The sequence below is a fragment of the Aegilops tauschii genome, chromosome 6 (assembly GCF_002575655.3).
Source record: "Aegilops tauschii subsp. strangulata cultivar AL8/78 chromosome 6, Aet v6.0, whole genome shotgun sequence".
Taxonomy (NCBI): Eukaryota; Viridiplantae; Streptophyta; class Magnoliopsida; order Poales; family Poaceae; genus Aegilops; species Aegilops tauschii.
Genome location: NC_053040.3, coordinates 392,818,018 through 392,828,816, shown reverse-complemented (window position 1 = coordinate 392,828,816; position 10,799 = coordinate 392,818,018). Strand labels below are relative to the sequence as shown.

The following is a 10,799-nucleotide window of genomic DNA, read 5'->3' as shown; positions in this document are numbered from 1 at the left end:
GCAGCTTTCCAACAGTATATCACTTGCTCAATTCCGGTGAGTGGATGGAGAGCTACGAGCGGTGGATGGAGATCTATGAGCAAAAAAAGCACGTGAAAAACAGAGTGAAGTTCAAGTAGACATGCCGAGAAGTTCAGGTTCTTCACGTGGTGCTTTTTCGAAGAATCTGTTTCGCGATAAAGGCAGAACGAATGATATCGCCATTTTCGAAATTACTTGAAAACGGCTAAAATCACATAAAACCATCAACATGAAAAAGTTTCGTATTTTCCTTAGCTTTTCAACGGTATATTATTTGCCCCATTCCGATAAAGTTTGTAGAAATTACGGCGAAAATACGTTTTTAGCCATTTTCAAAATTGACTTAAAACATTAAGGAATTGGGAGAAACAATGTATACCATAAAGTTTCGAATTTCCTCAAGCTTTCCAACGCCATATCATTTGCTGCATTCGGACATACGGTTAAAAAATAGATCGAAAATACGAACTCGATGGAACTTGTACCGTTTTCTAAATTACTCTTAAACTGTTCAAAATAAGAAAAAACTTTCTACATGAAAAGGTAGCGCATTTTCATAAGCTTTCCAACACCATATCATTTGACTCAATTGGATTAGCCGTTTAGAAATGACAACGAAAATACGAAATCGGCTGTTTGGTTTGCGGAATTTTACGATTTTGCAAATTACTCTTTAACCGTAGGGAATTAGAGAAAACTTTCAACATGTGGAAGGAGCGGTTTTGCAACAGCTTTCCAAGGCCATATTATTTGCCTCATTCCGATAAATGATTTATAAATGCTATCGAAAATACGATTCACGTTTTTTGTATGAAGAAAAAAGGTTTTCAAAACTGCTCTTAAACCGCTTACATTTTGCCAAACATTTAACTTGGGTCATGATACTGGTGTCCATAGCTTTCCAACGGTATATCGCAAGCCCCATTTGGGCAATGTTGGCGGAAGTTCAACCTAGCACTGGGAGAAGTTCAGGTCGAACAACTCTGGCAGTAAAATTGCAAAAAAAACGCAATTTCATCACGACCCGAGAGCAAAATCCGCCAACGAGCGAGATTCCTATATAAAACCGGTATTTAGTTGCTAAAAAAGTTTCTAGATTACACTAACATCATATAGAACACGACTAACAAAAATAATTCGTGGGTGAAGCAACGGTTGCGAAGATAGCCCGAAGGTCGGGTTCGTACAAAGGGAAGTTCAGGCGCGTTACTCAGGCAGTCCAGGTTGTGATCAGAATATTATTCTGATCCCGTGATCAGAATAGTGTTTATATATATATCACCCGGTGGTAGTTACCCCACATGTCTCAATATTACCATGTGCTACTATATATACTTATTTATTATTTTAAATATGTTCATATACTATATCTAAGATATTTCAAAGCTAGTTATATGAAAAAATTGCATATGAGCCCATAGTTTTTGTTATATTTGTCAAATACATACATATTTGTACGTAAAAAATGGCATACTCAAAACAAGGTATATACTACCTAAAAATTAGTATATATACTACCTAACCATTGTTATATACTACATACTACACGTACATACTCTCGATTTCGACAGATACTACATACAACATACAAAATACAAGTGGTGGTAACTACCACTGCTTGTAGGAAACATTTATCCTATATATATATGTTTATTTATTTATATTTATATTTATATATATTTATATATATAGGACATGGCTATTCTGTTACTAGTAATAGAAAATTATTCTGTTACTCCTTAGCCATATAAGGGCCGATCTGCAGTTTCCGAACCGGTACACTGTAAAAACACAAAACGCCCCGGCCCAACCCCTGCAGCCCGTTCGTCCCACTCCTCTCCATCACCCAGCGTGCCCCACGCCACACCCCCACACTAACCGGCCGCACCCCACGTCCCGCCGACGAGCCGCCTCCCCACCTCCCACCGATGAGCCGCCCCCACCTCCCACCGACCTGCCGCCCCCACCTCTCGTCGACGACAAACCTTCCGCCGACGTGCCGCCCTCCACCTCCAGCCGGCGCGCCGCCCCCGACCTTCAGCAGACGCCCCCCCACCTCCCACCGACGTGCCGCTCCCTCCACCTTCCGGTGACGAGATGCTCTCCGACCTCCCACCGAAGCGTCGCCGCCTTGATCCGCCCGGCGCAGGTGTCCCTCCTCTCTTCCACCTCTCCTGCATCGACGCTGCCCGGCGTCTCACCCCGGGCCTCTGCACGCAATTTTCCGTAGTCATTGGCGCCGCACAAGCTTCTCCGGCCGCCGCGCCGCCTGGATCCAACGAGGCTGCGTCGCACCGGCCTCAGATCCGCCTGCCTCCACGCCATCACCCGCCGTCCCCGGCCCTGGATCCCCCTCCAACCAAATTCCTGCCATGGACGAGGTCGGTTCAGCTTCACTTACTACACCTATTGCCATTGAAAATTGAACTCTGATTATTGCCACTGATTTCTTGTGCTGCCTTTCTTGAAATAACCTGACAAAAGAATACTGAACATTGTGCACTAAGCTGAAGAAGAATTGTTAGTACATGTTTTTTTGTAAAATATCGTCAATTCATGAAAAAAGCAAAAACACAAATAGAAATTGTTCTCTTGTCTGTTCGGCATGTATTCTATCATCAGTTCAAAGAGAAGAAATTCCGTTCGGGACTTCAAAAATGTTTTGAACGCCACGAAGCATATAAGATGTTCCAAGAGTTGAAATTGGTATTTCATACTCATGCCCGTGTCGAGAGGTATGAGACCTCTGACAGTACTTTGACTACAAGATGGAGGAGAATAGCTCAACCAGTGAGCATGTGCTCAAATTGTCTGGGTACTACAAACTTGAATCAAGTGGGAGTTAATCTTCCAGATAAGATAGTGATTGACAAAATTCTCTAGTCACTATCACCAAGTTACTAGAACTTCGTGATGAACTATAATATGCAAGGGATAATGGAAACGATTCCCAAGCTCATTGCGATGCTGAACCGGCGAAGGTAGAAATCAAGAAAAAGCATCAAGTGTTGATGGTTGACAAGACCACTAGTTTCAAGTAAAAGGGCAAGAGAAAGAAAGGGAACTTCAAAAAGAATGGCAAGCAAGTTTTCACTCCCGTGAAGAAGCCCAAAGCTAAAGACCTAAGCCTGAAACTGAGTGCTTCTACTGCAAAGGGAATAGTCACTGGAAGCGGAACTACCCCAAATAATTGGTGGATAAGAAGGATGGCAAAGTGAACAAAAGTATATTTGATATACATGTTATTCATGTGTACTTTACTAGTGTTTATAGCAACCCCTCGGTATTTGATACTGGTTCAGTTGCTAAGAGTACTAACTCGAAACGGGAGTTGCAAAATAAACAGAGACTAGTTAAGGGCGAGGTGATGATGTGTGTTGGAAGTGATTCCAAGGTTGATAAGATCACCATCGCACACGCCCTTTACCTTCGGGATTAGTGTTGAACCTAAAATAAATGTTATTTGGTGTTTGCGTTGAGCATGAATATGATTGGATCATGTTTATTGCAATATGGTTATTCATTTAAGTCAAAGAATAATTGTTGTTCTATTTACATGAATAAAACCTTCTATGGTCATACACTCAACATAAATGGTTTATTGAATCTCGATCGTAGTGATACACATATTCATAAATATTGAAGCCAAAAGATGCAAAGTTAACAATGATAGCGCAACTTATTTGTGGCACTGCCGTTTAGGTCATATTGGTGTAAAGCGCATGAAGAAACTCCATGCTGATGGGCTTTTGGAATCACTTGATGCTTGCGAACCATGCCTCATGGGCAAGATGACTAAGACTCCGTTCTCCGGAACAATGGAGCGAGCAACTAACTTATTGGAAATAATGCATACTGATGTATGTTGTCCGATGAGTGTTAAGGCTCGCGGCGGGTATCGTTATTTTCTAACCTTCACAAGATGATTTGAGCAGATATGAGTATATCTACTTAATGAAACACAAGTCTGAAACATTTGAAAAGTTCAAAGAATTTTAGAGTGAAGTGGAGAATCGTCGTAACAAGAAAATAAAGTTTCTACGATCTGATCGCGGAGGCGAATGTTTGAGTTACGAGTTTGGCCTTCAATTAAAACAATGTGGAATTGTTTCACAAACTCATGCCACCTGGAACACCACAGCGTAATGGTGTGTCCGAACATCATAACCGTACTTTATTAGATATGGTGCGATCTATGATGTCTCTTACCGATTTACCACTATCGTTTTGGGGTTATGCATTAGAGATAGCTGCATTCACGTTAAATAGGGCACCATCTAAATCCGTTGAGATGACACCGTATGAACTGTGGTTTGACAAGACACCTAAGCTATCATTTCTTAAAGTTTGGGGCTACAATGCTTCTTTGAAAAGGTTTCAACCTATTAAGCTCGAACCCAAATCAGAGAAGTGTGTCTTCATAGGATACCCAAAAGAAAATGTTGGGTACACCTTCTATCTCAGATCCGAAGGCAAGATCTTTGTTGCTAAGAATGGATCCTTTCTAGAGAAGGAGTTTCTCTAGAAAGAAGTGAGTGGGAGAAAGTATAACTTGATGAGGTAAATGTACCTGCTCCTGAATTGGAAAGTAGTTCATCACAGAAATCAGTTCGAGTGATTCCTACACCAATTAGTGAGGAAGCTAATGATGATGATCATAAAACTTCAAATCAAGTTAGTACCGAACCTCATAGGTCAACCAGAGTAAGGTCCGCACCAGAGTGGCACGGTAATCCTGTTCTGGAGGTCATGTTACTCGACCATGACGAACCTACGAACTATGAGGAAGCGATGATGAGCGCAGATTCCGATAAATGGCTTGAGGCCATGAAATCTGAGATAGGATCCATGTATGAGAACAAAGTGTGGACTTTGGTGGACTTGCCCGATGATCGACAAGCCATTGAGAATAAATGGATCTTCAAGAGGAAGACAGACACTGATAGTAGTGTTACTATCTACAAAGCTCGAATTGTCGCAAAAAGTTTTTGACAAGTTCAAGGTGTTGACTGCGATGAGATTTTCTCACTCGTATCGATGCTTAAAATCTGTCTGAATCATGTTAGCAACTGCCGCATTTTATGAAATCTGGCAAATGGATGTCAAAACAGCATTCCTTAATGGATTTATTAAAGAAAAGTTGTATATGATGCAACCAGAAGTTTTTGTCGATCCTAAAGGTGCTAACAAAATGTGCAAGCTCCAGCGATCCATCTATGGACTGGTGCAAGCATCTCGGAGTTGGAATATACGCTTTGATAAGTTGATCAAAGCATATAGTTTTATACAGACTTGCGGTGAAGCCTGTATTTACAAGAAAGTGAGTGGGAGCACTACAGCCTTTCTGATAAGTATATGTGAATGACATATTGTCGATCGGAAATGATGTAGAATTTTCTGGAAAGCATAAAGGAGTGTTTGAAAGGAGGTTTTCAAAGAAATACCTCGGTGAAGCTGCTTACATATTGAGCATCAAGATCTATAGAGATAGATCAAGACGCTTGATAAGTTTTTTCAATGAGTACATACCTTGACAAGTTTTTGAAGTAGTTCAAAATGGAACAGTCAAAGAAAGAGTTCTTGCCTGTGTTGCAAGGTGTGAAGTTGAGTAAGACTCAAAGCCCGACCACGGCAGAAGATAGAGAGAGAATGAAAGTCATTCCCTATGCCTCAGCCATAGGTTCTATAAAGTATGCCATGTTGTGTACCAGACCTATTTGTATACCCTGCCCTGAGTTTGGCAAGGGAGTACAATTTTGATCTAGGAGTTGATCACTGGATGGCGGTCAAAATTATCCTTAGAGGACTAAGGAAATATTTCTCGGTTATGGAGGTGATAAAGAGTTCGTCGTAAAGAGTTACGTCGATGCAAGCTTTGACACTGATCTGGATAACTCTAAGTCACAATCCGGATACATATTGAAAGTGGGAGAAATTAGCTAAAGTAGCTCCATGCAGAGCATTTTAGACATAGAAATTTGCAAAATACATACGGATCTGAATGTGACAGACCCATTGACTAAACCTCTCTCACAAGCAAAACATGATCACACCTTAGTACTCTTTGGGTGTTAATCACATAGCGATGTGAACTAGATTATCGACTCTAGGTAACCCTTTGGGTGTTGGTCACATGACGATGTGAACTATTGGTGTTAAATCACATAACGATGTGAACTAGATTATTGACTCTAGTGCAAGTGGCAGACTGAAGGAAATATGCCCTAGAGGCAATAATAAAGTTGTTATTTATATTTCCTTATATCATGATAAATGTTTATTATTAATGCTAGAATTGTATTAACCGGAAACTTAGTACATGTGTGAATACATAGACAAACAGAGTGTCACTAGTATGCCTCTACTTGACTAGCTCGTTGGATCAAAGATGGTTAAGTTTCCTAGCCATAGACATGAGTTGTCATTTGATCAACGTGATCATATCATTAGAGAATGATGTGATTGACTTGACCCATTCCGTTAGCTTAGCACTTGATCGTTTAGTATATTGCTATTGCTTTCTTCATGACTTATACATGTTCCCATGACTATGAGATTATGCAACTCCCGAATACCGGAGGAACACTTTGTGTGCTACCAAATGTCACAACGTAACTGAGTGATTATAAAGGTGCTCTACAGGTGTCTCCGATGGTACTTGTTGAGTTGGCATAGATTAAGATTATGATTTTTCACTCCGATTGTCGGAGAGGTATCTCTGGGCCCTCTCGGTAATGCACATCACTATAAGCCTTGCAAGCAATGTAACTAATGAGTAAGTTGCAGGATGATGCATTACGGAACGAGTAAAGAGACTTGCCGGTAACGAGATTGAACTAGGTATTGAGATACCGACGATCGAATCTCGAGAAAGTAACATACCGATGACAAAGGGAACAACGTATGTTGTTATGCGGTTTGACCGATAAAGATCTTCGTAGAATATGTAGGAACCAATATGAGCATCCAGGTTCCCCTATTGGTTATTGACCGGAGATGAGTCTCGGTCATGTCTACATAGTTCTCGAACCCGTAGGGTCCGCACGCTTAATGTTCGGTGATGATCGGTATTATGAGTTTATGTGTTTTGATGTACCGAAGGTAGTTCGGAGACGCGGATGAGATTGGGGATATGACGAGGAGTCTCTAAATGGTCGAGACATAAAGATCGATATATTGGACGACTATATTCGGACATCGGAAAGGTTCCGAGTGATTCGGGTATTTTTCGGAGTACGGGAGAGTTATGGGAATTCGTATTGGGCCTTAATGGGCCATACGGAAAGGAGAAAAAGGCCTCAAGGGTGGCCGCGCCCCTTCCCCATGGACTGGTCCGAATTGGACTAGGGAAAGGGGGCGCCCCCTTCCTTCGTTCTCCTTCTCCCTTCCCCTTTTCCTATTCCATGTGGGAGGTGGAATCCTACTAGGACTAGGGAGTCCTAGTAGGACTCCACACTTTGGGCGCACCCTATGAGGGCCGGCCTCCTCCTCCCTCCATCCTTTATATACGTGGCCAGGGGCACCCCATGAAGACACAGAAGTTGATCATTGATCTCTTAGCCGTGTGCGGTGCCCCCCTCCACCATAATCCACCTCGGTCATATCATCGTAGTGCTTAGGCGAAGCCCTCCGCCGGTAGCTTCATCATCACCGTCATCACGCCGTCGTGCTGACAAAGCTCTTCCCCGACACTCTGCTGGATTGTGAGTTCATGGGACGTCACCGAGCCGAACGTGTGCAGATCGCGGAGGTGCCGTAATTTCGGTACTAGGATCGGTCGGATCGTGAAGACGTACGACTATATCAACCGCGTTGTCATAACGCTTCCGCTTACGATCTACGAGGGTACGTGGACTACACTCTCCCCTCTCGTTGCTATGCATCACCATGATCTTGCGTGTGCGTCGGATTTTTTTTTTGAAATCACTGCGTGCCCAACACACCCATAGAGCACCCACACAGTGAGAACTCCATCTCATTTTTCTTTGAACATTTTCTTTCTGATGCATGCTCGCTGATGGATCAGCTACTATTCATTTAGTTTGTACTCTCTGAACTGTGGCTGGGGTTCTTCGCGCGCTAGCACCGCTGCCGGCCCCGTATAGCCAAGTCCTTGGCCCACTACGCGCCCTGCTGCCCTCGACCTCCCTCTCACAGCCATGCTACCCCAACTTTCATTTTGATTCTCAGTCAACTTGTGTGTTCTTTTCGTTGCATTGTGCTTTAAATGTGCAAAATCTTGAGGAAATCCTGAAATATTATGTGTGCAATAAAGATAATTAAGTGCCTTTAGAAATTCTGACAATCCATCCCAGACTAAGCAAACAATACATGTTAGTGTTGGTTTTTTAAGAGAATTTAGTATTAGTTGACCAACATTTTGATGCTTTTTCACTATGTCTGCACTTCGTTATAGTTAACCATTGATCCATTTCTCAGCTGCAAGTAAATAATGATCTTGCACTTCATTATAATGCCCTCCCCCTCTGTTTCTCTTCCTCTCTAAATCCCCTTTATGTCACTAATTTATTTTCTCTCTAAATGCAGCACGAGGGAGGATGGAGCAACTGCAGATCGGTGACAAGAACCACTTCAATTCTGTTGTTCGTGTATTGGAAGTAGTTATCCTCTATCCGATCAGGAGGTAGAGGTAATTTCTCCCCTAATTCAACCTATTTTGTAAAGTAGCCTGAGACCCATCATGTCCTATATACAGATTCAAAGTTTAACACATCAATGGAAGTTTGTTCTGAAAACTGAAATTGTTCTGGATGTACTGATATATTAGTTGTTAATTATTGTAGTGTTTCGTTCTTGCAGAATAAAAATAAGATGTATACACTACTTCTTGGCCCAGCTGAGAGAACCCTCATGTTGAAAAGTATAAACAAGTTTTGAAGCAATTCCTAGTGTCTTTAGAAGCATTCGTGGTTAAAAGCATAAAATGAAATGTCTTGGTGCATGATTGAAGGTGCATATGGAAGCATCCCCATGTCAATTGCAAAGGTTGCCAGGATGTGACATCCATACTTTTGGTTATGAACTAATGATGTATTAGTGCATAAACTGATGCAGCACATATGTTGTTTCTTTCCAGGCTACTCTAGATTAGAACAAGTTAAAAGTACTTAGTTTCTCAATAGTCTGGTCCTCCTCACCAGATGTTATGTAGTACACATCTTTTTAATACAAATGTTTTAAAAGTTTCTTTTTGAACTTCTCCCAATTAATATACCTGAACTTGATTATCTTTCTAACATGTACTTATACCAGCTTCATTAGATTTTGTGTTAGTGCTTGTAACACAATCAGTTCAGATCTCGATAGACCACAAGTTCAAGTTCACTAGTATTTGTAAATGCTGGTAGCAGTACTAGTATTTACAAATTTGTAACCTAAGAACTCAGCTTGCATCTTGTTACTTCTATGGAAGCATTGACCTCGTAATTTTATTGGACCAACCACTAACATAAGAATTAGACATGGTGCTCAGTGTATTCTCTCAATCTTGGTTGTTCTTACAGTGCTTATAATCTTGACATCTTTGATGATTCCAGCCCGAACTGAAGCATGTCGGCAAGCCGGGCCTCAAAAGGCCCTTCTCCCGCTACTGTCTCGATCTTGAACTGATGTTGTTGTCATCTGTCTACCTCCTTCCTCGGTGAGCCCATGTTCTTCTGCTCTTGACGCTCGAGCCGCCTGCACTTCTTTTCTTAGTTCGAAAATTCCCAAAGCATCAGTACTATGTATCAGGATACACCATGTTTGTTCTGCAGATTTCCATTATGCCTGTATGTTCTCGTGTACTGCAAGTTCATTAGCTGAAGTTTAGAATCGAGAGAACTGCAAGTTCATTAAAATTGAAAAACATTCAACTAAATTCCTCCTGTACTGTATTATTACCACTATTCTGAAAAAGTTGATGTGGTTTTAGTTAAATACATCATAACAAAATTCTTTTCAAAACTTAATTCTCCTGTCTATGGATTGTTCAAGCTTTTCCATCATTACTAAAAATGTGTCACTAGCATATAAGTTCAAAACACAAAATTTTCTCGGGAAGAAATTCAGTCAGTGAAACTATATAAACTATGCAAGTTCAGTGATGATGACACCGTCAATTCGGATGAGAAAACACATTTAAAATTACAATCTTTTTTTACTTCTATAAGTTCATGATCAACCCCGAGGTAGTTCAAATAATCTAGTCATATAATTCGAAATAATCTATTCACTTGTATTATTTTGTGCTCACACTATTTACTATGTTGTGTGATAGGTTGATGAAGATGTTGATTTTACAAAAGGATCAGTGAAGCATTAGGCAATGGACACACTATCTTCATGAGATGGTGTACTGCACGACATACTTCCATTAGTTGAAGATGATACATGGAGCAGTGACCGCTCAACACTTTCTTTTGTGATAAATGTTATTATGATCTATTCTATGTATTATATTGTATGATCGGGAGAACTCAGAAGTTCATGTGTTGTCCGTGAAAATTTTCAAAACATTTTGTTTAGTAAGAACTTTTTTTATCAGATGATAAACATGTGTTAATGGAAAACAGTAGTTGAGACGAGAGAAATCCAAAACATCGTTGCCAAAAGAAACACATGATATTTTTTTCTCTTTTCTTTATGAGAAAATATCATTCAGCTCAATAGTATATACCATGCAAGTTCGAGGACTATGATACCGTAAACCGAGGAGAACCATATCAAAGACAAACAATAAAATCTAGTATGTGAAAACACGCTCAGTAATATGGGCA

The 10,799-nt window shown here is 40.9% G+C and overlaps 1 long non-coding RNA gene across 1 annotated transcript; it reads left to right on the top strand.

The window, feature by feature from the left end:
- The first annotated feature begins 8,996 nt into the window (after positions 1-8,996).
- On the top strand, positions 8,997-10,486 carry LOC141025397 (uncharacterized). Its single transcript, XR_012186875.1, has 2 exons — positions 8,997-9,682; positions 10,301-10,486. It is a non-coding gene; the product is annotated as an uncharacterized lncRNA (long non-coding RNA).
- Positions 10,487-10,799: the final 313 nt, after the last annotated feature.